The sequence below is a fragment of the Camelus bactrianus genome, chromosome 17, assembly GCF_048773025.1.
Source record: "Camelus bactrianus isolate YW-2024 breed Bactrian camel chromosome 17, ASM4877302v1, whole genome shotgun sequence".
NCBI lineage: Eukaryota > Metazoa > Chordata > Mammalia > Artiodactyla > Camelidae > Camelus > Camelus bactrianus.
Window position 1 is genome coordinate 36,464,962 of NC_133555.1, and position 25,503 is coordinate 36,490,464.

At 41.8% G+C, this 25,503-nt stretch overlaps 1 protein-coding gene across 1 annotated transcript in view; it reads left to right on the forward strand.

Moving 5' to 3' along the window:
* The window catches only part of XCR1 (X-C motif chemokine receptor 1), a 76,768-nt gene that overhangs the window by 28,714 nt on the left and 22,551 nt on the right, over positions 1–25,503 (forward strand). The window contains exons 2-3 of the mRNA XM_074345048.1: positions 18,273–18,352; positions 25,418–25,495. The gene's annotated coding sequence lies outside the window, so the exon portion shown is untranslated. The remainder of the gene's footprint in view (positions 1–18,272; positions 18,353–25,417; positions 25,496–25,503) is intronic.

The following is a 25,503-nucleotide window of genomic DNA, read 5'->3' on the forward strand; positions in this document are numbered from 1 at the left end:
AATCTAAATACCATAGCCAAGTGACAATCAGAAATTTCATAGCATTTCTCCTCGAACTGGATTTACATTCCACTTCCCCTACAGAATTTTATCTTAATGAAAAAATGTTTTATGGCATAATTTCTTTCTTTATTTTTTATTTTTTATTGAGTTATAGTCAGTTTACAATGTTATGTCAATTTCCAGTGTAGAACACAATTTTTCAGTTATACATGAACATACTTATATTCATTGTTGCATTCTTTTTCCCTGTGAGCTACAAGCTCTTGTATATATTTCCCTGTGCTATACATTGTAATCTTGTTTATCTATTCTACTTATGCCTGACAATATCTACAAATTCCTAACTCCCAGTCTGTCCCTTCCCACCCCCCGCCCCCTTGGCAACCACAAGTTTGTATTTTATGTCTATGAGTCTATTTCTGTTTTGTATTTATGTTCTTTTTTTTTAGATTCCATATATGAATGATCTCACATGGTATTTTTCTTTCTCTTTCTGGCTTACTTCACTTAGAATGACATTCTCCAGGGACATCCATGTTGCTGCAAATGGCGTTATATTGTCATTTTTATGGCTGAATAGTATTCCATTGTATAAATACACCACATCTTCTTTATCCAGGCATCTGTCGATGGACATTTAGGCTGTTTCCATGTCTTGGCTATTGTAAATAGTGCTGCTATGGACATTGGGATGCAGGTGTCTTTTTGAAGTAGGGTTCCTTCTGGATATATGCCCAGAAGTGGGATGACTGGGTCATATGGTAAGTCTGTTCCTAGTCTTTTGAGGAATCTCCATACCGTTTTCCACAGTGGCTGCACCAAACTGCATTCCCACCAGCAGTGTAGGAGGGTTCCCTTTTCTCAACAGCCTCTCCAGCATTTGTCATTTGTGGAGTTTTTAATGATGGCCATCCTGACTGGTGTGAGATGATACCTCATTGTAGTTTTCATTTGCATTTCTCTGATAATTAGTGATATTGAGTATTTTTTCATGTGCCAATTTGCTATTTGTATTTCTTCCTTGGAGAATTGCTTGTTTAGGTCCTCTGCCCATTTTTGGATTGGGTTGTTTGGTTTTTCTTGTTAAGTCGTATGTACTGCTTATATATTCTGGAGATCAAGCCTTTGTTGGTCTCATCTTTTGCAAAAATTTTTTCCCATTCCATAGGTTGTCGTTTTGTTTTGCTTATGGTTTCCTTTGCTGTGCAGAAGCTTGTAAGTTTAATTAGGTCCCATTTGTTTATTCTTGCTTCATTTTTAGTTAATCTTTAAATATAATGTAAAAAAAATAAGGGTCCCTTTTCATTCCTTTGCATGTGGATATTTAGTTTTCTGTAAATAGTTTATTGAAAAGACTGTCCTATCCTTCACTGAATGTTGTACTAGTTTTCTAGGGCTGCCATTACAAAATACCACAGATTGGGTGGCTTACACAACAGAAATTTATTTTCTCACAGTCCTGGAGGCTGGAAGTCCAAGAACTTAGTTTTCTCTTCTTGGCTAACAGATGGCTGCCTTCTTACCATCTCTTTACATGATCATTCCTCTGTGCACCTATGCCACCCCTATCCCCTACTGTGTATCTTTCTTCTTTTTTTTTTTTTTTATCTTTTTTTAATCCTTATATATATATATATATATATATATATATATATATATATATATATGTATATTTTAATCTTTCTCTTCTTATAAGGGTACCAATCATACTGGATTTAGGCCCCACCCTGAAAGCCTCTTTTTAATTTAATCACCTCTTTAAAAACCTTCTCTCCAAATATGGTTACATTCTGAGGTACTGGGAGTTGGAACTTCAACATATGCATTTGTCGGGACACAGTTCAATCCATAACACAGGGGCTGGGGTCTCTTGCTGAAAATCATTTATGAGAGTTTAACTCTAGTTTCTCTGTTCTATTTAGTTGATCTATATCTGTCTTAATGTCATTATTGTACTGTTTTTGATGTTGTGATTTTGTATGTAGTAACTTAAGAAATCAAGAGATGTGAGACTTCTAACTTTGTTCTTCTTTTTCAAAATTATTTTGGTTATTCAGGGTTTCTTGAGATTCCATATAAATTTTAGGGTGGGTTTTTCTGTTTCTGCACAAAAATGTCATTGGGATTTTGATAGGAATTTCATTGAATCTGTAGATCATTTGGGGTAGTATTGCCATCTTAACAATATTAACTCTTTTAATCTATGAACACAGGATATCCTTCCATTTGTCTTCCTTAATTTTCTTTTAGCAATATTTATAGTTTTCAGCATACAAGCCTTTCACTTCCTTGATTAAGTTTATTCCTAAGTATTTTACTCTTCTTGATGTTGTAAATGCAGTTGGATTCTTAATTTCCTTTTCAGGGTGTTGATTGTTAATGTATAGAAATGCAACTAATTTTGAGGTGTTGATTTTACATCCTGCAACTTTGTTAAATTCATTTATTAGTTCTAACAGTTTTGTGTTTCAGTGAGTATTCTATATTTAAGATCATGTCATCTGTGAACAGAGATTAATTTTACTTCTTACTTTCCAATTTGGATACCTTTATTTATTTTCTTTATTTTTTCTTGCCTAATTTCTCTGTCTTCTATACTATGTTAAGTAGAAATGGCAAAAGTGGGCATCCTTGTCTTATTCCTAGTCTTAGAGGAAAAGCTTTATTTTTTCACCATTGAGTATGATAGTGGGTTTTTCATATATGCCCTTTATTTTGTTGAAATACTTTCCTTCTGTTCCTAGTTTTTTATCATGAAAAAGTGTTAAAGTGTTGAATTTTGTCAAAACTTTTTTGCATCAATTGAAATGATCATGTGGGCTTTTCCTTCATTCTGTTGATGTGATATATTATATTGATTGAGTTTCATATATTGAACCATCATTGCATTGCAATAATGAACCTCATTTGGTCATGGTATGTAATTCTTTTAATATGCTGCTGAATTTGGCTTGCTAGTATTTGGTTGAGGATTTTTGCATCAATCTTCTTAAGGGGTATTGGTCTATAGTTTTCTTGTCTCTTCATCTGACTTTGGTGTAATGGAATAATGCTATTCTCATAGAATGAGTTAGGAATTGTTCCTTCTCTTCAATTTTTTGGAAGTTAAGAAGGATCACTGTTCATTCTCCTTTAAATGTTTGGTAGAACTCACTAGTTAAGCCATCAGATCCAGGGCTTTTCTTTCTCAAGAGTTTATTGATTACTGATTCAATCTCCTTTCTAGTTATAGGTCTGTTCAGATTTTCTATTGCTTCATGATTCAGTCTTGGTAGATTGTGTGTTTTTAGGTATTTGTCCATTTGCTCTAGGTTATCCAATTTGTTGGTTACAGTTTTTTTATGGTACCCTCTTATAATTCCTCTATTTCTGTATAATTCCTCTATTTCTGTAACATCCCCATTTTCATTTCTGATTTTATTTGAGTCATCTCTTTTTCCTCTGCCAATCTAGCTAAAGGTTTCTCAGTTTTGTTGATCTTTTTGAAGAACTTGGTTTTGGATTTTCTCTATTGTTTATCTCTCTCTTTTTAAACTTATCTCTAATCTTTATTATTTCCTTCCTTTGGCTAGCTCTGGGTTTAATTTGCTCTTCTTTTTCTAGTTTCTTAAGGTGTAAAGTTAAGTTGTTGATTTGAGATCTTTTGTCTCTTTTAATGTGAGCATTTACATCTATCAAAATTTCCAGGTTTTAAGGTCACTCATGCTACCAAGGATCAGGAAGATCTCAAATTGAATTTAAAAGAGAGAGAGAGAGAGAGAATCAATAGATGCTACACCAGGGGATTTTAGGATTATCTGACAGTGATTTTAATCAGCTACCATAAAATTGCTTCAAAAAGCAATGATGAGCACCCAGGAAAAGAAGAAAAATAGAAATTCTCAGCAAAGAAATAGATAATATAAGAATCACATGGAAATTTTAGAACTGAAAAACACAATAACCAAAAAAAGAAACAAACAAAACTCAGAGGATGAGCTTAAGAGCAGACTAGAGGATGCCAAAGAAAAACTGCATGAGACCAAGATAAAGAGGCAAGGAAGGCTTTATTCAAAACTATTCCAATAAGGGTCAAGTCTGCTGCTAAGGGGTGATTGATGGAAGCAAAAGGCAGGAGGGTTTTTAAGTGCTGGAGTGAACTAGTTGAAAAGCGCTGGAAAAAAAAAAAAGTACAGTTTCTGAGTCCAGAAGGCAGCCAGTTAGGAAGATGTTTAGACATTGGGCTCAAGGTGTTTTTAGACTGGGTGAAGATGACTATGACAATCTGATGGATTTCCTGGTTTGCAGCTTGAATGTTTTTGGTGAGGACATAGACATCAGAGAAGTTTTAGTAAGAAACTTGGAGCAGAACATGGAAGATGTGGGAGTTCTGGTGAAATTCCTGAGAAGCCCAGAACAGCAGCTCCTGGTATGGAGACTGTCCATACATGATCTGTTGTAGTGATGAGTCCTCTGAAGTGTGTATCAAGTCATCCAGCTTTAGCTTATAGGAATTCTTTAGATTCTGTGGGGAAGCCCAGCTACAAGGCAAATCTAGAGTCCCCCCAAAAATCTAAGCAATTGTGTTTTAGTTCTCAATGGCACCAAGTCAGGAGGGTAGGAGAAAAATTAGAGACAAGAGTTTGGAAAGTTGTAGCCAGACATTGAGTAAAAGTAGAAGAATTGAAATTTTGGTAAGGACTGACAAAATATCTAAGATGGCAGGATCCAGTCCAATTTATTGGTGAGTTAACAAAAGCACCTGGTTTATAAAAAGGTGAAAAAAAAACCCTTAAGGACAATGAACAGGATGAGAATCAGATAACCCACAAGGTATGCTATAGTTTTCTATTGAAACATAACATTTCTATGATTACGTCCCCTTTTAATCAAATAATCAAAGTAGGATTATGCTTGCTTACAAAATATGTCCAATCTCATTAGATTTAGACAAACTTTTGAAAAATTTTTAGCAATGGAAAACATTGCTAAACATGCTAAAACATGGTTGCCAGGGCTTAGTAAGAGGGAGGGAGGTTGGTGTGATTGTCAAAGAATAACCAAAAGGAGTTTGTGGTGATGGAACAGTTCTGCATATTGATTGTGATGGGATTACATGCATCTATATATGTGATTAAAATGGCACAGAACTATACACACACATTGTAGCAAAATCAAATTCCTATTAGCAATAGTGTACTCTAATTATGTAAGATGGAACCACTGGAGAAACTGGATGAAGGGTCCATGGGACTCCTCTATACTTAGTTATTCACTATCTTTGCATCTGTAGTTATTTTGAAATTAAAAGTTTTTTAAAACTTAAAAAATTAATAGCTTTGGAATCAGATAGATCTCATTTTTTAAAATTACCTTCCTTTTCCCTAAGGTGCTGCCCCACTTTTGCCTTTCTTCTCACATTCAATGTTCCTGGAAGAGTTGTCCCCAGTCTGCCTCCACTTCATGACCCATGGACTTTTCCACCCCCGTACTCAGTATTTCACCGGCAACTTCCCAGTTACAAAATGCCATTGAAACTGCTCAGTGCTTATTCCACCACCTGTATTTTCATTTGATGTTATCGATCACTGCTGCCTTCCTGGCACTCTCTTCCAGGCTGGCTTTCCTTCTACTGCTGTGGCCACTCCTTTTTACTCATCTCACTCTGGGGTCACATAACCCTGGAATTCTGTCCTCAGTCCTCTTCTCCCATCACTCTCCATACTCTCCCTTGGTGATTGCATTCACGCAGATGGCTGCAGGCCCTGCAGTGCTCAGATTGCCTGCACAACCTCTCCCCTTGGAGATGCCAAAGAATTTCAAACTCAGCATGTTCTAAACTAACCTGAATTCATTGTCTTTCCTCCTGAGCCCACTATTCCGCAGCAATCTCTGATCTCAGTCAGGGCACCACCCAGCCAGATGTCCAAATCCATAATGTGGAATATTCCCTGCCTCTTCTCTCTTCTTTACCTCACACATCCAACCAGGCACCAAGGCCAGGCAACCACGCCTCCTACTTAATGCCTCTGGAAGTCACCCCCACCTTCTTCACCCCTACCTTCACCACCTTACCCCAGATAGATGATTTAGGAGGTCCTGGTCAGATTTACTGGCTCGTCCTGCACCGCGAAGCTAAAGAGAGCTGTCTCAAATGCAAATCTGAATGTCCTTCTCTAGACTCAGATCTCTTCAATGGTTCCTCATTGTCTTCATGACAAAATTCATCCTTCTATTCAACAAATTTTTATTAAGAACCTCCTATGCATCAGACACTACTCAAGGCACAAGGAATAGACTGTTCAGTAGATTCTATTCAGTACAACAATGAAAAAGCAAATTCCTTGCCTTCATAGAGCTTACATTCTAGTAGGTGGTAGGGTGGGAGCTCGAAAATAAATGCTGGAAGAAAAATAAAACAGATAAAGGACAGAAAACAGGGTAGGTAGCCAGAATGGCATGATACATGATGTAAGTTTATCAGAGGAAGTTTCTCTGCTCAGGTGATGACATTGAGGGCAGAGGCATGAGGGAAGAGAGAAAGAAAGTCATACATGTGTCTGGAGGGAAAACATTCTGGGCAGATAGAGGAGCCAGTGCAAAGACTCAGGATTGAAGCTTGCTTGAGGAACAGCAAAGAGACCCATGCGGTGGGAGCAGAGTGGCTGGGATCAGGGAGGGATAAGAGATGGGGTCAGAAAGATGGTGGGGCCAGATCAGGTATGGCGTTATAAAGAATATAAACTCCATGGCAAGCCACAGGAAGCTTTCTACACCCCAGACCCTTCCTCCTCTTCTAGCCTTCTCACTTATGCCTCCTCCCGGCCCCTCCCACTCTGCTCACCACCTTTTACCCTGCAGTCGGGCTGTCCTGTAATTGCTTAGAACAGGTCCTCCTCTCTCCACCCGGCCAAGCCCCACTTACTCCTCAAAGACCACCCTGGACACCCGCTTTTCTGGGAGCTGTCCCTGATACCCCAGGAGGTACATGGGGCACACCTCCCTGTGCTTTCCTGGTGTCCTGCAGCTGGACCTGTAAGAGCTCTTATTTTCACGAATGGAAATTTTCTCTCTACGTTGGTTATTTCTGTGTTCCCAGCCTCTGGCTAATAACAGACACTGATATGTTTAAATGAATGACCACCTGGCCCCTCTGGCCTCTCCTGAGCAGAGAGACTGACACCCCAGCATCACCTCAGTTGGAATCCTTCCTATGTCCCAAACATCTATGCCTGGCTCTTGGTTCCTGCTGTGTGTAGCAGCGCAGGGATGGCCTCGGTGAACTGGGGCAATTATTTTTGTCAAATAAATTTAAGAGGAGGAACTGAAGCTACTATATTAATATATTATCATGGACTTTCCTTCTTGCTATGTGCCTCTTCCAAGTTTTGTATTCTCATCAGCATGTGATCTTGCTCTGACTAAATGAATCAGCTGAGATTGGATTATTCATTTATTTCAGCAGAAGCATTAGTGTGGAGCTTGCGTTTGGATGGACCTGCTCATTTGCACTGGTGGAGGTGGGCGAAAGCTGACATAGCCTCTTTAGAGCGTATCTTTCTCTAACTGTATGTTAGATCTTAAAATGGTTCATACCTTTTGATCCAGGAATGTCATTTATAGATATAATCCTAAAGAACTAATCAGAGATATTTGTACAAAGATATTCAGTGCTGTACTAGCATTCATATTGAAAAATGGGAGACAGCCTAAGTGCCTAACAATAAGTGCCTGGTTGACAAATTATGGTATACCCGTGTGACAAACTGTATGTGATCATTAAAAATTATTTTGGAGAATTGAAATGATATAGGGAAATACTCACAATGCAATGCTAAGTGAGAAAAATGGAAAGCAGTTTGGTCTCAATTTCATGTCCCCCCAAGAAGACCAGAAGGAAACACCTCACACATTATTAAGTGGTTAATGCTGAGTTGTGTTATTCTTGGTGAATATTCTTTTGTTTTTATTTTTGTTATATTTCTCTAAATTGTTATAGTAATTATGTATTTCTTTTTTTAAATGACTTTAATATTTATTGTGAAGTATTTCAAACATTCAAAAATACAGGAAGGCATGAGCAGATATGCATTAGGTCTCTACCTCATACAATAAAAATTAAATGGTACATAAATATGAAAAGCAAAATGGAGAAACTTTGAGAAGAGAATATAGAAGACTCTTTAGAATCTCAAGGTAGAGAAGACTGTGTTTAGCAAGATGTGTTTTATTTAAATATTGCTGCCTAACAAACCAGCCCCAAACTTAGTGTCTTGAAGTAGCAACCATTTTTCATTGTTAATGATTCTGCAGGTCGGCCATTTAGGCTGGACTTAGCTGGGCAGTTCTGATGGTCTTTGCTGGACTCACTCATGCAACCATGGCCAACTGCTAGATTAGCTGGGAATTGGCCATTGGCTGGGGCTGTAGGAGTGTCTGGGCCACATGATCTGCATCATCCAGTAGGCTCCTTGAGTTCGTTTCCATGGCAACTGGCAGACTTCCAAGAGAGAGCAACCCCTAAGATCTCTGTGCTCAGAACTGCCACAGCATCACTTCCACTGAATTCCCTTTGCTGAAGCTAATACCAAGACTCAAGAAGGGTAGAGATGGTGTGCACCTCCTACCAGGAGGGGCTGCAAAGACACACTGCACGGGGGCATGAATATGCAGAGTGAAAATATTGCAGCCACTTAGGCAAACTTACACAAGAAATAAAATGCACAAACCATAGAGGAAGACTGATACATTTGAACACATTAAAAGGAAAACCTTCCATATAAAAAATGATACCTTGAATATGTATTACTTATACAATCATAAGGCAAAATTAAAATAAGGATTTCAGGATGCTGCACCAGGCCACATTATTATTATTTTTTAAGCACCGAAGAAGAACATCTAGTATATAAAAGTCTGAACTTTCAAATTGAGAAAATTATTGGATCAATAATTTCATTATCCTTGGATACTTTCTTTTTAAACAGGCAAAGCCTTATCATTACAAGACGAAGTTAAATAGTAAAGCCCACATCCTGTGTTTGAAAAGGAATCCTTCCCACAGAAATCGTTATTCTGGGACATATCTGTTATAGATAATAAACTGTGCCCATTTGAAATTGTAAGTATTTCTTCACCTTAATTCTTCTCACTCAAGAAAGATCCTCAAACCAATCACCAGAATCTCAGGAGGAGTCCTCTTTTTAGAGAAGCAGAAAAATTGAGAATTGAGCATTTCTGTCTTCAGGAGAGAATGAAAAGGAACATTTTTTTCTGAATCTGTACTCAAGTGCAGCCTCACCCTTGTGTATGATTCAGGATCTGCCCAAAACACAGACCCCCCTGTGGTGCACTCCAAGTATGAACTCAAATGTATGAACAGTTTGGGGTCAGACAATGTAACAAGTTATCCTAGAGGCTTATGCCCTGAACAGCGTGAAGAGAGGGGGCTGAGGGTTCTTAAGGATGTTAACACAAATGCACCTCTGTGGGCGGCAAGAACCTGTGTCAAAATGATTAGAAGGAAAACTTAGCAGCCCTGGTTCCCATCTGGCTTATACCCAAAGAAGGAAAAAGAGAAAGAGAATAACAGAGTGGAGGAGGGACACAGAATCTTCCAGATGCCTCTGTTTCACCTGCCCTTCCGCCGCACCAGCCAACATCCTGAAAAGAGCCAGGTTTAGGCTCAGAGATCTGTTTGTAAAGAACACGTGGGATAGTGAGTTACCTCTGACTTTGAAGGGCCAACAGAGATGACTCCCAAGAGCTGATGTGGTCTCCTTACCCAACCATGCCCAACATCTTCCTGCCAAAGTGGGCTGTAGCACAGATGATACCCAGTTCTCTGAGAGGATGGGCAGGATGGTGCCTCATTGGTATATGTCAGGGCCCAGTTGGCAGGGATGCCTTAGCCCTGTTTGGTGAAAAATCTGGCAGCATCTGGCCTTTTACAGCTGGTCCAGGCCAGAGAGGCCTGGAAGCTCTGTGTGCCAGGCCTGCAAAACAAGAAAGCCTGGTGACTAACCAAGACAGAGAGAGATGCTCCCAGCCTTTTGGGGAAGGACTGCTGAGACAAGGGTCACGCATCCTATTCACGTGGGACCAGGAAGTTGGGACCCAGGGTCGCCCCAGGGCAGGGCGGACAGAGAAAGGAAATGTGGGGAGAGGAATTAATGTGTTCCAAAGAAGCATGAAGCTCCGTGTGCTGGAGGATTGCCCACACGTCGTTATCATTAGTACCAGATCGTGGACAGCCTTCGTACCGGCTACAAAACTGGTGCTCACGGATGATGGGGAAGATTCGAAATTCTGCCAACCCAGAGAATCCTCTCCGCACAGGTGGAAAGGAAAGAAAACAGTTTTATTATGGAATAAGCATTAAACCAGATTATAGTATGTGTCACAGGTAACCCCACTGATGAGATTACAAAGGTAGAAAGAAAGCTTCTGATTTTTGTACCACTTAGTGGTTACAACCCATTACGAACATGTACCCAAGACTGATGGTAACTTGTCTTCTTACAGGAGGACCTGGCAGCACTGTTCGCTGTACATTCTTTCATAGTTCACCCAAGTTCACCTGCTAACCAGGGGAGCCAGCTGTGCTAGCTAATTGCCTTTATCTCAATCGCATTTGTCTCTACGAGAAGTAGACAGATACAGCTTAGAGCAGGTGCCCAGACTAAACTCCATGGTGACAGAAAGATAGGGGCACTATTTTCCTTGATATTTATCTTTCAAAGAGATCCCCAAAGCATTAAACCCTTAAAAAAAAATTCCTGGACTTTAAAGCTGCAAGAGGCTTTACTTAGCCCTTACAAATACTGACATATCAAAGGGACAGAGGAAGGATTCAAACACTAGGTTCTGTACGTGTAGGTTTTTCACATACAAAAGGGAGGGGGAAAGTCTCTTTGCTTTTTGGCCACCAGGAAAGCTCAGTTTTAAAACTTGCCCTTACATGGTGATGGCAAGGCATGAAGACCTGGGTGAGGCTTGGGTCTCCGTCCTAAAATCTGTGGTAAATTCCACAGCTAATTTCCAGAAGGAAACGATTAGGGAACTGGTAGTGACCAACGGATGACACAAAGGGAATTTCTCCCAGATCGGGAAGATGGGAACTGCTTTCCTGCTGGAGTGGCGGATGCCTTGGTTCAGTTAGATGTGATGTTTTTTCAAGGAACTTGCCAGATACAGTGTCACCTCTGTGAACAGTATCTAAAGTTCTATATGGGGCCCTGAGATGTGTTGTGGGGACTCAGTGGACAGGAAGTACCTAGCCAGGTGTGAAACTGACTCTCGTCACAGATCCAGCCTTGACAGGGCCACTCCATGCGTCCCTGGGGAGGGGTCTCTTTCTGTGGTCCAGAGTACCCTCAGAGGGGCCCTGTTCGACACCTAAGCCATCCCACCTCTGTGTGAAGTGCAGTCACTTCTAGCAATAGAAAATGTTTCTGAAGTTCCTTCTGCAAACCACAGACGTTGCCCACAGCACCCCATCCACCACCTCAAATCAAGATTGTCGTGATGGCTGTAAACAGCCTCCTGAACAGGGGGACACATTCTCTCTCAGAGGCCAGGAGAGCCCAAAGGCTGACTGTGGAAATCACTCTGTTGCATCCTGGAAGCCCCCTCCCCAAAAGAAATGATGCAGATTTGGCAGTACAGAGGAGACTGACTCTATGACTCTAGAAAAAAAGAGGATGTGTTCAGAAGCAGCAGAAAACCATCATCATGTCCTCGGATTTTTACCTTGTGAATTTTGTACCATTTCAGGGGCCAGTTCAAACACCCCCTCTTTTATGAGGTCTTCCTGCCCTCTCCCCATCCCCAATTGCCTGTTCTTTCCCCCCTCCCATCACATCAACCAAATAACTAAATGACTGTGAGTCTTTACTTTTTTTTACTTCAAAAGCAAGAAATAGTCATTATATAACACTTAGAAAATCACAAAGAAGAAAATTAAAATAAAAAATAATCCTCCATCTTGATGGGCACTTTTCTATTCTTTTTTCTGTTTTGTATATACTTTAAAAAAAAAAAAAGTAAGAACCAGACTGACTGTATTGTTTTGTAAGCAACTTTGCCCCTTTGATCTTATGTACATTTTCCTGTGTTCTTCTAGAAATCTCTTTGGTGCTTATGGACCAAAAGGCAGTGGAGAATAGTGATTAAAAGTTTTGGCTCCAGAGATGGACCACCTGGGTTGAAATCCTGGCTTGGTGACCTTGAGTAAATCAACTTCTCTGAGCCTCAGTTTCCTCATCTATAAAATAGGGCTATCCCTCACTGGGTTGCTGTGAGTAGTAAAAATATGTAAAGCACTCTCTGGCACATATAAGCACTATGCAAACAGGGGCTGTTCTTCTTGATTTGTTCACAGCCTCGGAGAGCTGAGCATTTAAGGATCAGGGTTGTTCTTCTAAGCATCACTGCAGTGACCATCCATGATTTTTTCTTAGAGTATGTGAAATTTCTGGGTTGTAGTATTTGCACATCTTAAGGTCTTTATGTATATGCCAAATGGCTTTCTATAGATATGGAACCAGTTTAAAAACCACCAGGGTAGGGATGTGTGACGGTGCATGCTAACACAGGATGATGGATGGCAAAGATCGGAGAAAAATTAGAACTTGTATAACCATGCCTCTCCTCTCTCAGACAGTTTAGTACATCAGCTGCATGTTGTTCTTGCCTTGTTAAATCACAGATCATACATGTGACAGGCGTTTCTACATCTTCTCTACTAAAGAGGAAGCACTGAGAGGCTGGACTGTCTGCCATTTTTTTACCTCTTCTGTCCTGCCCAGAGTAGGCAGTCAATCAATGAATAGGGAATAAAAATAAACTAAATCTTTTTAATGTTTTGAAAAGAAACAAACTTGGGCCCCTTAGAATAAAAGCAAGTCTTTGTTGCAAGTCTAAATTTGAAGAGTTTGTGAAGAGTTTCTCCTCTGTCCACATTCGCCTTTCTGGTACAAGACCTTCAGCCCTGCATGGGCTGGTCTCCAGCACAAATCCCAAAGCACCTTACACTTCACCCTTTGAATTCAGCCTTATACTGTCAGATGTAGGGGAGATCCTCCCTTTGAGATAGAAAAGTGATCACATAACGATCACACAGAGGTGATTACAGTCAGTCACATCTATAGACAAGCTGTGTGGCCAGAAAGCCAAGTTCTCCATCCCACCAAGAAGAACCCAGTAAGTAGACAACAGTGGTTGACAGAAGGAGAAGCCTGGGACTATGGAGAAAAACAGCAGTTCCAACGTACAACAGACAAAAGATTCCAGAGATCTAGACTATGAGGTGATTGGGGCTTCTCAAGGCCTTATGGCTTCACCAGCGTTCATAAGAGGCAAGAAACAGGAGTGAGGAGTTTTTCTCTTGCTTTGTAGAACACTTTGCAGTTAAAAAGCATATTCTCATCCAAGTCTCAGCACCATTCTTCGACATAGGAAAGGCAGGGCTAGTGTCTCCATTGTGCAGGGGGAAATGAGGCCAGTAAACTAAAGTGATATGTCCAAAGGTCATATGACTCAGCAAGACAGAACTGGAACCTTAACTCCAGTCTTCTGGCTCCCAGTTGCTTGCTCCAGTATGTATGTGGGGTCTCTGCTTAGACCAGGGGCACCCAGGCTGGGACTCAAGTGGTGAGTGAGAACCTCTAGACACTTTGTGGGCTGGGTAGCAAGTGACTTTCAGAGTTTATGGATTTCATTTTGTAAAAATACAAGATTGAAGTTATATTAGTAGGTACTGATTCATCCTTGCGCCTTTGTGATGGTTTTGAAACACGCTCATGAATTCTTTGACAAGTCCTCTCCTCTTGAAACTGGGCCTGCCCTGTGACTGCCTTAATGAATAGAAAGTGGTAGGAATGATGCTATGTGACTCCTAAAGCCAGCTTAGAAAAAGTCATGCCGCTTCTGCTCATGTCTATGACACTTACTCCGGGGTTCCAGCTGTAAGAAATCTGGCTACTCTGAACCCACTTTGGGGAGGGATCACATGGAGAGACTAGATAGATGGCTAGATCTATACACGGATAGATGAACAGACTACTCTCCAGCTGTTTGAGTCTTCTTAGCCCCGGCTGTAGTCAGGTACATGAGGAACCCTTCAGGATGACGGTAGCTCCAGCCACTGTCTTTCTGCAGCTGCATGGCAGACAAAGCAAGTTGCTGAGCCCTGTCAACTCCAGATTGGTTCTGCTTTAAGCCACTGTTTGGGGTGGTTTGTTACACAGTTATTGCTAATCAGAATACACCCTATTATTTAATAATAGTTCATATTTATAGAAAAATATAATAGTATCCTGTAATCTGGGATTCCTTCCTCCATGCTCTGATTTGAGCTCTGTGTCCATATTCCAAGCAAAATTATTCTTTTGGTGGCAGTGACCCCGAGATTAGAAATTATTTCTGGCCCAGAAACATAAATGGCTTTCATGAAAGATGATGGTTATTTGTATTATTAATGAAATCATACTAAACAAATTAAGGCCTTCAGATTCTTCCTCTTTACATCCTCTCCTGGCCCAGATGAGGAAACTGAGGCTACGAGTTGCCCCAGGTTGTACAGTTGTCAAGTAGAGGAGGTGGGACTCGAACCCAGGTCTCCAGGCAACCAGATCGATGTCCTCATTACTGCATTTCATCACCTCCTGCCCCGAACTGGAAACAGATTGTGCCATCTTTTGGACCCAGAGCAAGGACCAGCCTGAGGCAGAGGAAGACCCTCTAGGGCAAGCCAACAGGTCGAATCAGAGTGGAGAGAAAGCAAGTTAGTGTCCTGCCCTTTCACCCACTACTAGGTAGTATTTGACTGTAGGACAAATCGGAGCCCCACCCAAGCGAATACATTTGTGTAAACCATTATTGAAAACAAACAGAACCAAAGGTAAAACAAACAAGGTTTTTCTTTTTCATTGAAAGTGTGAAACAAATGAGAGTTGTCTGTGTTCTTCATTATAATTATATGTGGTGGCCAGGAAAGATGTGGGAGTTGAAACAGACCTGAAATTCTCCCTCCCCAACAAATCTAAAAACCACCAAAGTTTTGTGTTTTTTTAAAACAGGCAGAGATACACCAGCAGCTCTCAAACCAATAAAGGAGCAAATGTCACAGTATACATTACTTTGCAAAGTGCTGTGAAAAGCAGAACTAGAAAATTCTTGGCATCATCAAATGCCTTCTCCCAGAAGTGGAACAGACAGGAACAGAGTGGGGAGTAGGAGGATGTAGACTGGAAGCTGAGTGGACAGATTCTGACAAGTATGACTTAAATCCCCAATTTTAAAGAAGTAGATGGGGATGGGCAATTCCAGAAACCCTTTCTATCAACACATCAAGGATAAAAACGAACTCGAAGCCCAGTATAAAGAAGAAAATGAGCATTGCTTGCAACCTCTTTCCTAGTGGTAACACTACCATAAAAATTACCCTACATCATTAAAAATTGTCCACAGATATCATTTTTAAGAACAATATAGTATTTGTTGACCATGCCATAATTTACTTATTTCATTATTGCTGGATATTTTCCCAAATTTTCAATATTATAAATAATACAACATTAAACCACATTGTGTCCTATCTGTGTTCTCCAGAGATATGTTTCTCTTAGCCTTCTCTTGCAAACACCTAGAAATTAACGGGGGCAGAATTTGATAAAGAGAGTGAACACCCAAGTTGTTATGCAAGTTACTATATACTCATATATTGTATTACATACTCTTGTTGTATATACTCATATAAAATTATGTTTATAATATAACAATATATAATATAATAATATAGTAATAGTATTATAAACTCATGTTGTTATGAAAGTTTCATGTTTTTGTGAAAGAGGTTAGTAAGCTGGTAAAATGCAAATATTATATTATTTTATATTGTTATATTATTAGAATGTAATTTTACCCTAGCTGAAAATCGGTACATTTTGGAGCACTTAATAAATGATATATTAAAAAGCTGGAATGTATTTGTAATATTATAAAGAAGGCATATGTTTCTATTCTCAATCAACTAAAAACTCCAGAAACAGTAAGTTTTGGAAAACAAAACAAAACAAAACAAAACAAAAATACATAGAGAGAGAGATAATCTCATGGCCCAAATACGAAACCAACTACAAAATATCATGATTTTGTGTAGTTAATGAAGTAAAAAACAAAAAAGACCCACTTGACCTTGACATTGGAACATTCCCCTCTGCGGATCTCAACATAATACTTGCTTCTGTAGCAAATCATATTCACATCATCTTTGTACTTAAATACTGTTTGTTCATTGGCTTTCAATTACCAGAATTAACTTACTGACAAACATGGAGGGCAAATTTACTAAAGAGAATTCATGTGCTATAAACCTCAACAATGTTAAAGAGGTGAAATAGCTGAGAGATGGTGGGGGGTGGAAAAGAGAGATGAAGCAGGAAGTAGAGGAGTATTAATTTCCTATCTTACATAGTGGAGAATCAAGAATCACTAGCTATAATTAATGGGTCAATAAATAGAGACTGAATATTATGTAAAATCATAAGGTTAACCAGCAGAAGAAATAAAAATACACAACTGCCAATCATTTGGAGGTGAGAGAAGGGGGTGGATAAGGGAATAAGTTATTCACCTGTCAAACAATGAAAAGTCTGTAAGTATTGCATCAAGCTAATAAATGCAGACACAGGTGTAGTAGTAGGTTATTTAGCAATATTGATCAAGGTGAATACCAGAAGAAACAGAAACAATCAAAAGAAGATACTTATTAGGAGAAAGACTAGAAAAGATATGAGAAAGAAGACTTGCTTTTTATGGCTTTCTATATGATTTGAATTTTTATTTCTAAGCACCTATATTTTAATAATTAAAAAGCAAAATAAGAAAAATACCAAAGGATTTTAAAGTAGTAGTTAGATAGGTATCTTGGGTCAAAAAAATAATTGTGTGGGTGATTTTTCCCCTCTATTTTCCAATTACACTGTAATGTGGTTTTTGTTTTTTCCATAATGGAAAAATTCATGAAGACAAGAGAGAAATGCTTAATACATTATTTTTATCACATGGTGGTTAGAAGTTGTAGGAAATGGGGATGACTAAGCAAAGAAATTCATCTGGAATATTTGTGGGATGATCCTGCAATAACCATGAAAGCCAGGCTAAGCTGTGTGACCTTGGGCAAGCCATTTAACCTCTCTGGACTTCAGTGTCCACCTCTGAAACATAGAGGAGTTAGTTTTAGAAGTTCTCAGGCTCTGTTCAGCTCCCATAGCTTCTGAGTCTCTGAATTTTTAGCAGCCATGAGCATTGCCATTGAGATAATGCAACCCAGGCAATCTTGACTGGTATAAAAATGGCTGGGTTCTGTTTTCCATCGTTGAGGGACTTAACAAGATTTCTAGTTGAAATGTGAAGCTGTGAGGTGCTGCAAACCTCACGTTTCTCTAATAGAATTGCAATCGTTCATTCCAACAAAGTAAAGTCCATATAGATTAACCCTGGCGTTCACATAGCAAAAAACCAAAAGTCAACGCACTGAGGGTTGTGCCTTAAGCCCTGTCCAAGCCCTCAGAGAAACCTATAATCATTTGGGCTGTGGCCTCGAAGAAAGGTGTAAGTCATCTCTGTTTTGCAAGAAAAGCAGGAAGTATGTTGAAAGACATAACCACAGCAAAAACTGCCACATCAAGCTGAGAGGTATCCTTTAAACATGGGGAAATCATGCACCACCAGGAACCCAGATGGAAGGACATTGTGCTGCCTGCAGGGCTAAACATCTCTCCACAACAAAACAGAAACAGAAAATGGAAATCCTCATGGTGTGATCGTGTAACAAATGGCAACTCATTTGCTTTTTGTATTTATAGTGTCTGAAATTACAGTGGGGTCAAGTTTGGAACAGTTGAGAGGCAGTAACTAAGGAATATCCACAAGTCGTTAGTAGAGAGTCTACAATTTGCCATAGGACGCGTATGGTCCCTGGAGAAGCAGCAGCATCACCGAGACGCTTTTCAGATTTGCCGAATCATAGACCCCCAGCCAGACTGGCTGAATCAGAAACGCCCTTTTACTTAAGTCTCCAGGTGACACATTTGGGCATTAAAGTTTGAGAGGTGCTGGTGTACAAGATCTGTGAGGCCTGCAGATCTGCCTACATGAAAAACTGAGGATTTCATTACAAACAAGGTCAATTCCTGAGCCCACAAAAACCTATCAACAAAGATATTTGCTGTTGTTGGTTTCATCATCATTATTATTATTAATTATCATTATTTCTCCATGTACAGATGCAGAAACCAAGGTTAAGTTCAGAAGTACTGGGATTTACTAAAAAGCCACCAGAGACTTGGAGAGAAGGCTTGGATAGGTAAGAAAATTGTCCAAGATCAAAAAGAAGTAAAGGGCAGAACTGTGGCTTGGAACAAGATCTCCTCACATCTCACTATTACTTTCCGTTGCCTCCCTAGAGTTAAATGTTTTCAAGTGATTCACTTGAACAAATTACATCCAGTTGAGACCTTGTCGAGAACCGTTCTCTAGAATGTCATCCTGAGGAGCCTTTCTTACCCCTCACCTGACTGTCTCATTGGATACAGATGGGCTAGGAGGGACACTTCCTGGAGTTTTGTACCAGAGGATATAACCCTGCTAGACAGTGAAGTTCGAGTCACCCAGTGTGACAATCAGCCCCAGAAGCAAAGCCTAGAAGCGCCCATGTTTAAAAACAGAAGGCCAAGTCTTCCAGGAAGGATGATATATTTTATGACGCCTTAAGATTTCAAAATGATTGTAGGCCCCATCACTTACCTCCTCTGAGCACACCACCATCATCTACCCTCTGCCACTCTTGGGTCTGGAGACAGGGGTGGTCGGGGGTGGAAGCAACTGCAGCTTGCTTATCAAGAACCTGGGCTCCAGGACAACCCTGGTCGAGGCTTCCCAAGACCCTCATGGTTTGATTTGGGGAAATGAAGTTTTGCTGAGAGCCATGCATGCTTTTCCTGGACGCAGGGAAAGGAGAAGTGGGAGAACCCAGTAGTGAGCTCCTCAGCAGTCCCTCTTAGTCCCATTTTCTAGATGACCCCATGTGGGAATCATCTCTATGTGCAATAATTAGATTGAGCTGCCACAATGGGAAAATGTGTAATAATAAGTAGTGGCTTAAACCAGTGCTTCTCAAACCATCACGTGCACGTGAGTCACCTGTGGATCTTGTTAAAATGCAGGTTCTAATTCAGAAGGTTTAGCATTTCTAACATGCTCCTGGGGGGTGCTCACATTTCTGGTCCACAAAGCACACTGTGTAGTGAGGGCTTCAACAAGACGGAAGTTTATTCCTCACTTGGGTACAGAAAACTTTGAGACTGACCCTCCAGGCTATTTGGGATCCACAGCAGCATCAGAGACTCCAACTGAGCTCTCTGCTCCTCCTTCTCCAGCCTGAGGCTTCCCCCCTTAAGATCACCTTGCAATCTAAGATGGATCCTGGAGACCCAGCCAGTCCATGCTCCAAGCCAGCAGCGAGAGGAAGTGGGGGAGGGGAAAAATGTTTCTACAGACAAGTCAGCTCCTCTGAAAGACTTTTCCTGCAGACCTATACCTTCTGCTTCATCCCTTCACCACCTCCAAGCTGCAAAGAGGCTAAAAATTAGGTTTGCTCTATTCTGCAAAGATGTCAGCAGCCAGGCTCTTTCTATCTTGTTTCTTTGCCAGCTGCAGTGTTGTCCTCATCTGCACTATCCAAGATGGCTCACAGCATGTCCACATTCTAACAAGTGGGAAAGGAAAAAGGACCCCAGGGGACATGCCCCCTTCCCTTTAAAACACAACCTAGAAGTCTCACGGATAAGTTTCACTTGTATCCCACTGGCCAGAACATGATTATGCAGCCAGAATTGGGTGCAAGGAATGCTGGGAAGTGTTATTTCTATTCTAGGCAGCCGTGCCTAGCTAAAAGTCCAGGGTTATAGTATTGAGAGAGGATGAATAGTAGGGGACATCTCCAGTCTCTGCTGGCTGGATCAGCTCCCTCTGGAATCTGCGGCTCAAGAAGCCAGAGATGATTGTCTTCCTGAGAGTAGGAGGAGATGGAGGGTGATACACAGAGAGATTCACAGCCGTGAGGCCCATGAGAGAAGTCGAGAGCATGGGCAGGTCCCAAACTCCCTGGAACACCAAACACTGCTCCCACTCCTGCCCTCACAGGCTGATATGAGGAAATCCCTCTCAGGAAATCCCTTTCTCTTAAGGAGCCTGATGTACTCAGAAGTCTTTGCTACATGTCCAGGATATTCAGACCTGTAGGAGGTAAGTTCTGAGCAATGTTTTAATCATGGTTCCATTTCCAGAGGAGAAAACTAAACCCTAAATGCTTCATCATCTGTCCTCAGGTCCACTGGCCCTAATCAATCAAAGAAGGAAAGATGCGTCAGAATCTGTTGCTTTCATCTTCTTAATTAGTAAACAGAAACAAACCATCAATACATGATGCTATCTGGCTTCCTCTCTGTGGAAAGGGCAGATAGAGATCTCAAGGGTCATGTTTGCTGAGACCACAAGCTCAGGGTGAGTCAGCCGGTTGATAAACAACAGAAGAGATGTGAGGCTGGGACACTTAAATGGACACAGAGCACCAGACACACAGGCTCTTACCAAGGTTCCATGTGTATGAAGCCTTCCTTGGAGATCACAGCCCAGGAAGCCACAGGGCACACAGTGGGGCCACGGACACATAGGAGAGTAGAGTGGGGCCAGGACATAACTAGCACTGCGGGGACAGGATTAGCCTTATGTCCTGAGGGAGGAAGTCCTTCCCAGAAGGCAGACATGGTTACTGAAGCAGATGGCCAGGGTGATACCTTGCCTGGCAATATGACTTTTAAAAATAAGAATCCAAAATTACTTAACAAGCCTTAACTGATCTACAATATGCATGACCCAGTTGTAGGCAAGCTTAGAGATGCAGACACCCTGCTAACCCAAAGAGTGGGTGTCTGCCAGACATGCCAGCCAAAAGCTAACTGCACTGCAGTACTGAGGGTCTCCACTTTGGCCTAGATGGTCCTCAGGTTCAGATTGGGCAGCATCAGGAGGGCAGAGTAGGTGACTGTGATCTTTTGCAGCCAGCACCAGAGGTCCCAGCAGCAGCACAGGGCTTCAGCAAGGAATGAAAGTTTGGTCCTGCAAAGTAACTACTGACTGATGATGGTGGACAGATTAATCAGCTTGAGCCAAAAAAGGCCTTTGTGGGCTGTATAACTAGACTGCATAGAGTGCACAGCTGGGTACAGCTGGACCCAGGGACAACTGGATTTAGAGATTCAGCAATTGATTCCTCTCTCTCCACCTACATCTTAGTCAGCTCAGGCTGCCTTAACAAAATCCCATAGTGGGTTAAATAGCAGGCATTTATTTCTCACAGCCCTGGAAGCTGGGAAGTCCAAGGTCAAGGCATTGGCACATTTCGTTCCCACTTCCTGCCTTGCAGACAGCCACCTGCTCCTTACATCCTCACAGGGTCTCCTCTTGGTGTGAGTGTATGTGGGCTCTGGTGTCTCTTCCGCTTCTGATAAGTGCACTAATCCCATCATGGGGGCCACACCCTCAAGACCTCATCCAAACCTAATTACCTCCCAATCCCCACCTCCTAATATCACCACACTGGTGATCAGGACTTCAGCCTGTGAATTTGATGGGAGGGGGCACAAACATCCAGTCCATAAGAACCTGTGTCTCTGATTCTCTATGCATATCGGATTCATGCTCGAGACTCAGCTGTTCCCCACAAGACCAAAACCATGTCTGCATACAGCTTTGAAAGTGTATCCTCTCTAATTCTGGATTGAAAAAATCTCTGGGAAGTCTCCTGATTGGCTTTTCAGGCCCTTTGCCCTTTCCTGGCCCATCACTTTGGCCAGAAGGACAAGGCTATTATGACTAGCCCAAGCAGGTCACATGCTCATCCCCATGGCCACATGATGGCTGGAGTAGGGAAGAAGCTTGCCCCCAAAATGGGGAGTGCTGTTGTAGGCAATCCAGACGACAAATGCCTGTTGCGAAGGGAGCTAGAAGTGGAAAGGGGTGAAGTGGAGACTCCTGGGGATGCCTAGAAATAATTCAAGGGACTGACTTTGTAAGGGACTGAAAGGCCTGGAATAACATCTTGTAATTCAAAGAAATGCTATTTGTTACTATTATCATAGAGGCTGGGGTGCCCTGGGCCTCTGATATCTACAATTTATTTTGAAATACTTCAGCACTGGTAGTGTGATCTAAATGTTATTCAGTCCCTTTTAATCTATACCCTAGAGGAGGCCAGTTGCCCTAATGAGGGCAACTCCAGTGGTGGTGATTAATCAGAAGGCCACACACCAGAGGAGCCCCCGCATGTACTTCAGCTACCTTTATCTCTGATCAGCGCCAGAGGTTTTGTTCATTAGCATAATGAGTGGAGAGATGGGTTTTCATTGGTGAAGCATGGAAGAACCCCACAAACATACGGAAACAGGGTATTAGAATCTGGTGAATCTTTACTCCTTCCCTGTTAGGAATGTTGCCCACCATGCAGCTGCCCATTCTGGAGAATGTGGGCCAACGTGAGTCTGACTAGATGTTTCACCAATCGCACTATGCACAGGCCCACAGAATCGCGCAGCTGGAGCTTTGGCAGAACTGGGAAGCAAGCCCTCATCTTATGACTGCTGAGCCACACAGCACAGGTCCTCTTACAGCCCCGTGATTCAGCAGTTCTCAAATCTGGGCTCAGAATAGGCAGAGATGAGGTGCAAGCACCGTGCAGTGATGGCCCAAGAAATTGTGGCCACACTTAGGGCCTACATTCACACGGCTCCTTGACTAGGAATCCAGGGTAGAGAGGAGGGTGCTGAGATCCTTTGCTCCCACTTGGGTGGGGCCCCCATGAAGAGGAGAGACACAAGCCAGCAACAGGGACTTCTCACCTGGGCAGACCCATACGTGTGCAGGCTCACACATGTGTCCGGGCCTCATCCCCGACCACAAAGGAAACTACAGCTGACCCACGATGTTACAGTTCTGTGGGGCCACAGTGGGGAAGATTTGTGGTGCCGAGGCTTGCGCTTAAGATCCCTGGCTGCGACACAGGATCTGGCCTTGCCTCCCAGCTTCAGAACACTGCTGATTCGTGCATCCACTTTAGAGAAGTCACCCCCCTGAGAGGTGCTTTCAGTTCCCATGTGACTCACTGGCCTTGTGATCACCAGTCCCCTCTCTGCAAGCAGGGACTGTGGTTGACGTGAGCTCTCCATAGTAACAGAGTGTGGTAGTCATGGGGTCAGCAAGTGACCAGTCTAGCTGACCCTGTCTTTTCATCCTTCCAGCTGGGTTGGACTTACTCCAGCAGGAGGTATTATGCCCCCCGGGTGGGACCGGGATTGGGCAAGTCTAGAGGGTAGGTGAACACAAAAGAGTGAGAAGGACTTGTCTCCAGGGTCTCCAGCCAGGCTGTCAGCGCCACAGAGGAAGCAGCCAGACAGAGCCCTGAAGCAGGGCTGGGATTCCCTGCAGAAAGCAGGAAAATGCTCACAAGGTGGGCAGACATTGCAGGGGAGCAGCCCCTTGGCTGTGCAGGGGGCCTATGGAAGTGAACAAGGAAGAGCTGTGAGGTGGTAACTTTTCTTGCTAAAGACCTTAAAGACCCAGCAGAGGGTCTTGTGCCTGTGACTTCCTGTGGCATTCAGGGACCTCCATAATAGGAGGGAGAAAAAGATATAGGGTATAGACCACCTGAATTCTAATCTAAGCTCAAGATCCATCACTTGGATCACTTTGGAAAAGTTCTTGACCCATCTGGGCCACAGTTTCTTCATGAGCAGAGTCAAGCGAATAGATTTCAAACTGGGTTCCTTGGAGCCCAAGGGTTCTGCAGACCTACCTTAGGGTTTGCTGTTGGGAGAGAGCCTGTGCTGTCCAATTCAACTATAAAATAAGCCACACATGCAATTTTAAATTTTTTAGTAGCCACATTTTTTAAAATCTAAAAATAGGTAAAATTAATTTTCATAATATCTTTTACTTGATCTAATGTATCTAAAATATTATCATTTCAACATGTAACCAATTTATTACATTAAAAAAAATTTTTTTTAATGGAGGTACTGGGGATTGAACCTAGGACCTCATGCATGCTAAGCATTGGGGATTGAACCCAGGACCTCATGCATGCTGAGCTATTACCCTCCCTGCTTATTACATTTATTAGTAAGATATTTTACGTTCTCTTTTTTCCTGCTAAATCTTCAATATCTGGCATGTGATGTGTACTTAAGCACATCTCAATTGACATCAGCCACATTTCCAGAGCCCAAAATCTAGAGTTGTGTACCTGACCTGTGAAGAGGAAAGCAGAATTGGGCGTTAAGAGAAGACCTCCACCTGGTGGACAAAATAGGAAAGTACATGGGAGATCGAAGGATTAAAATGTTTTTGGACTGAACTGTCACATTTTCTTGATTCAATAATCATGTGTAACATCTATAATGTATGCATAGCAAGGGCCTTTGGAGAGAGCACATACAAATTGGATAAGCAGATCAAGGCCAGATTCCTGAGGAATTTAGGAGAACTGATAACAGACTCCCTCGCTTCTGAGAAGAGAGAGTGTGGACTATTTTTTCAAGGAATTTTGCTGTGAAGGGGAGGGGCATGCAAGGGATGCAGCACAGACTCAAGGGTGTTTTAAATGGAAAAATATATTTGGACAACAGTACAGGCTGCAGAACAATTGTCAAAATCAGAGCAAAGGAACCAGAGGCATTCAAGAGGAAGAAAGCAGAGCTGATCAGGAATACAGACCTTGGAGCCAGCTTTGCTGCTTCCCGGCTGTGTGCTTTGGACAAATTACTTACCTCCTCATGCCTCTGTCTCTTCATCTATACAATAGTACCTGCCTCTTGTGTTTGCAGTGTGATGAGTTGTGTTTGTTATGAGGATTGATTCTTTTTTCAAAATAACATATATCAAATGCTGAGAATAAACATAAGGAAAGTAGCTTTATTGTATTAGCTATAATGATTCCTATATAATGACCCTATAATTAGGATTCCTTTAGAGGGGCAGCATTTCCTATGAGTGCTCACACAGGGGTCCACCTTTTCCCCAGCGAGTTGAAGTTCGAATGCTATTATGTGACAAGTCTGAGAATTCTCTACTCAGAAGTGACAGTATTATTTCAACAGAGGGCAGTGGCCAATAACATATTTCTCTAGCATCTTCAAACTGAAACTGCCGAGAAGGCTGGCTTCCTGATTTGGTGGGGACGTTCAGGACCCAGGCAGATCCAGCCCCTAGTTTTACCTCCTTCCCAGGGAAATCTCTGAACTTATCAGGATTCACAATTCTGTCTTTTCACTTTGATGCTGATGATTCAATGATCTCCTAATTTTTTCTTTTTCAGAATAATGGCTACCATCTGTTGAGCCATTACTAAGTGGTAGTCACAGAGGAACATCCTAGTCCATTCCAACTCTGCAAGGTGAGTGT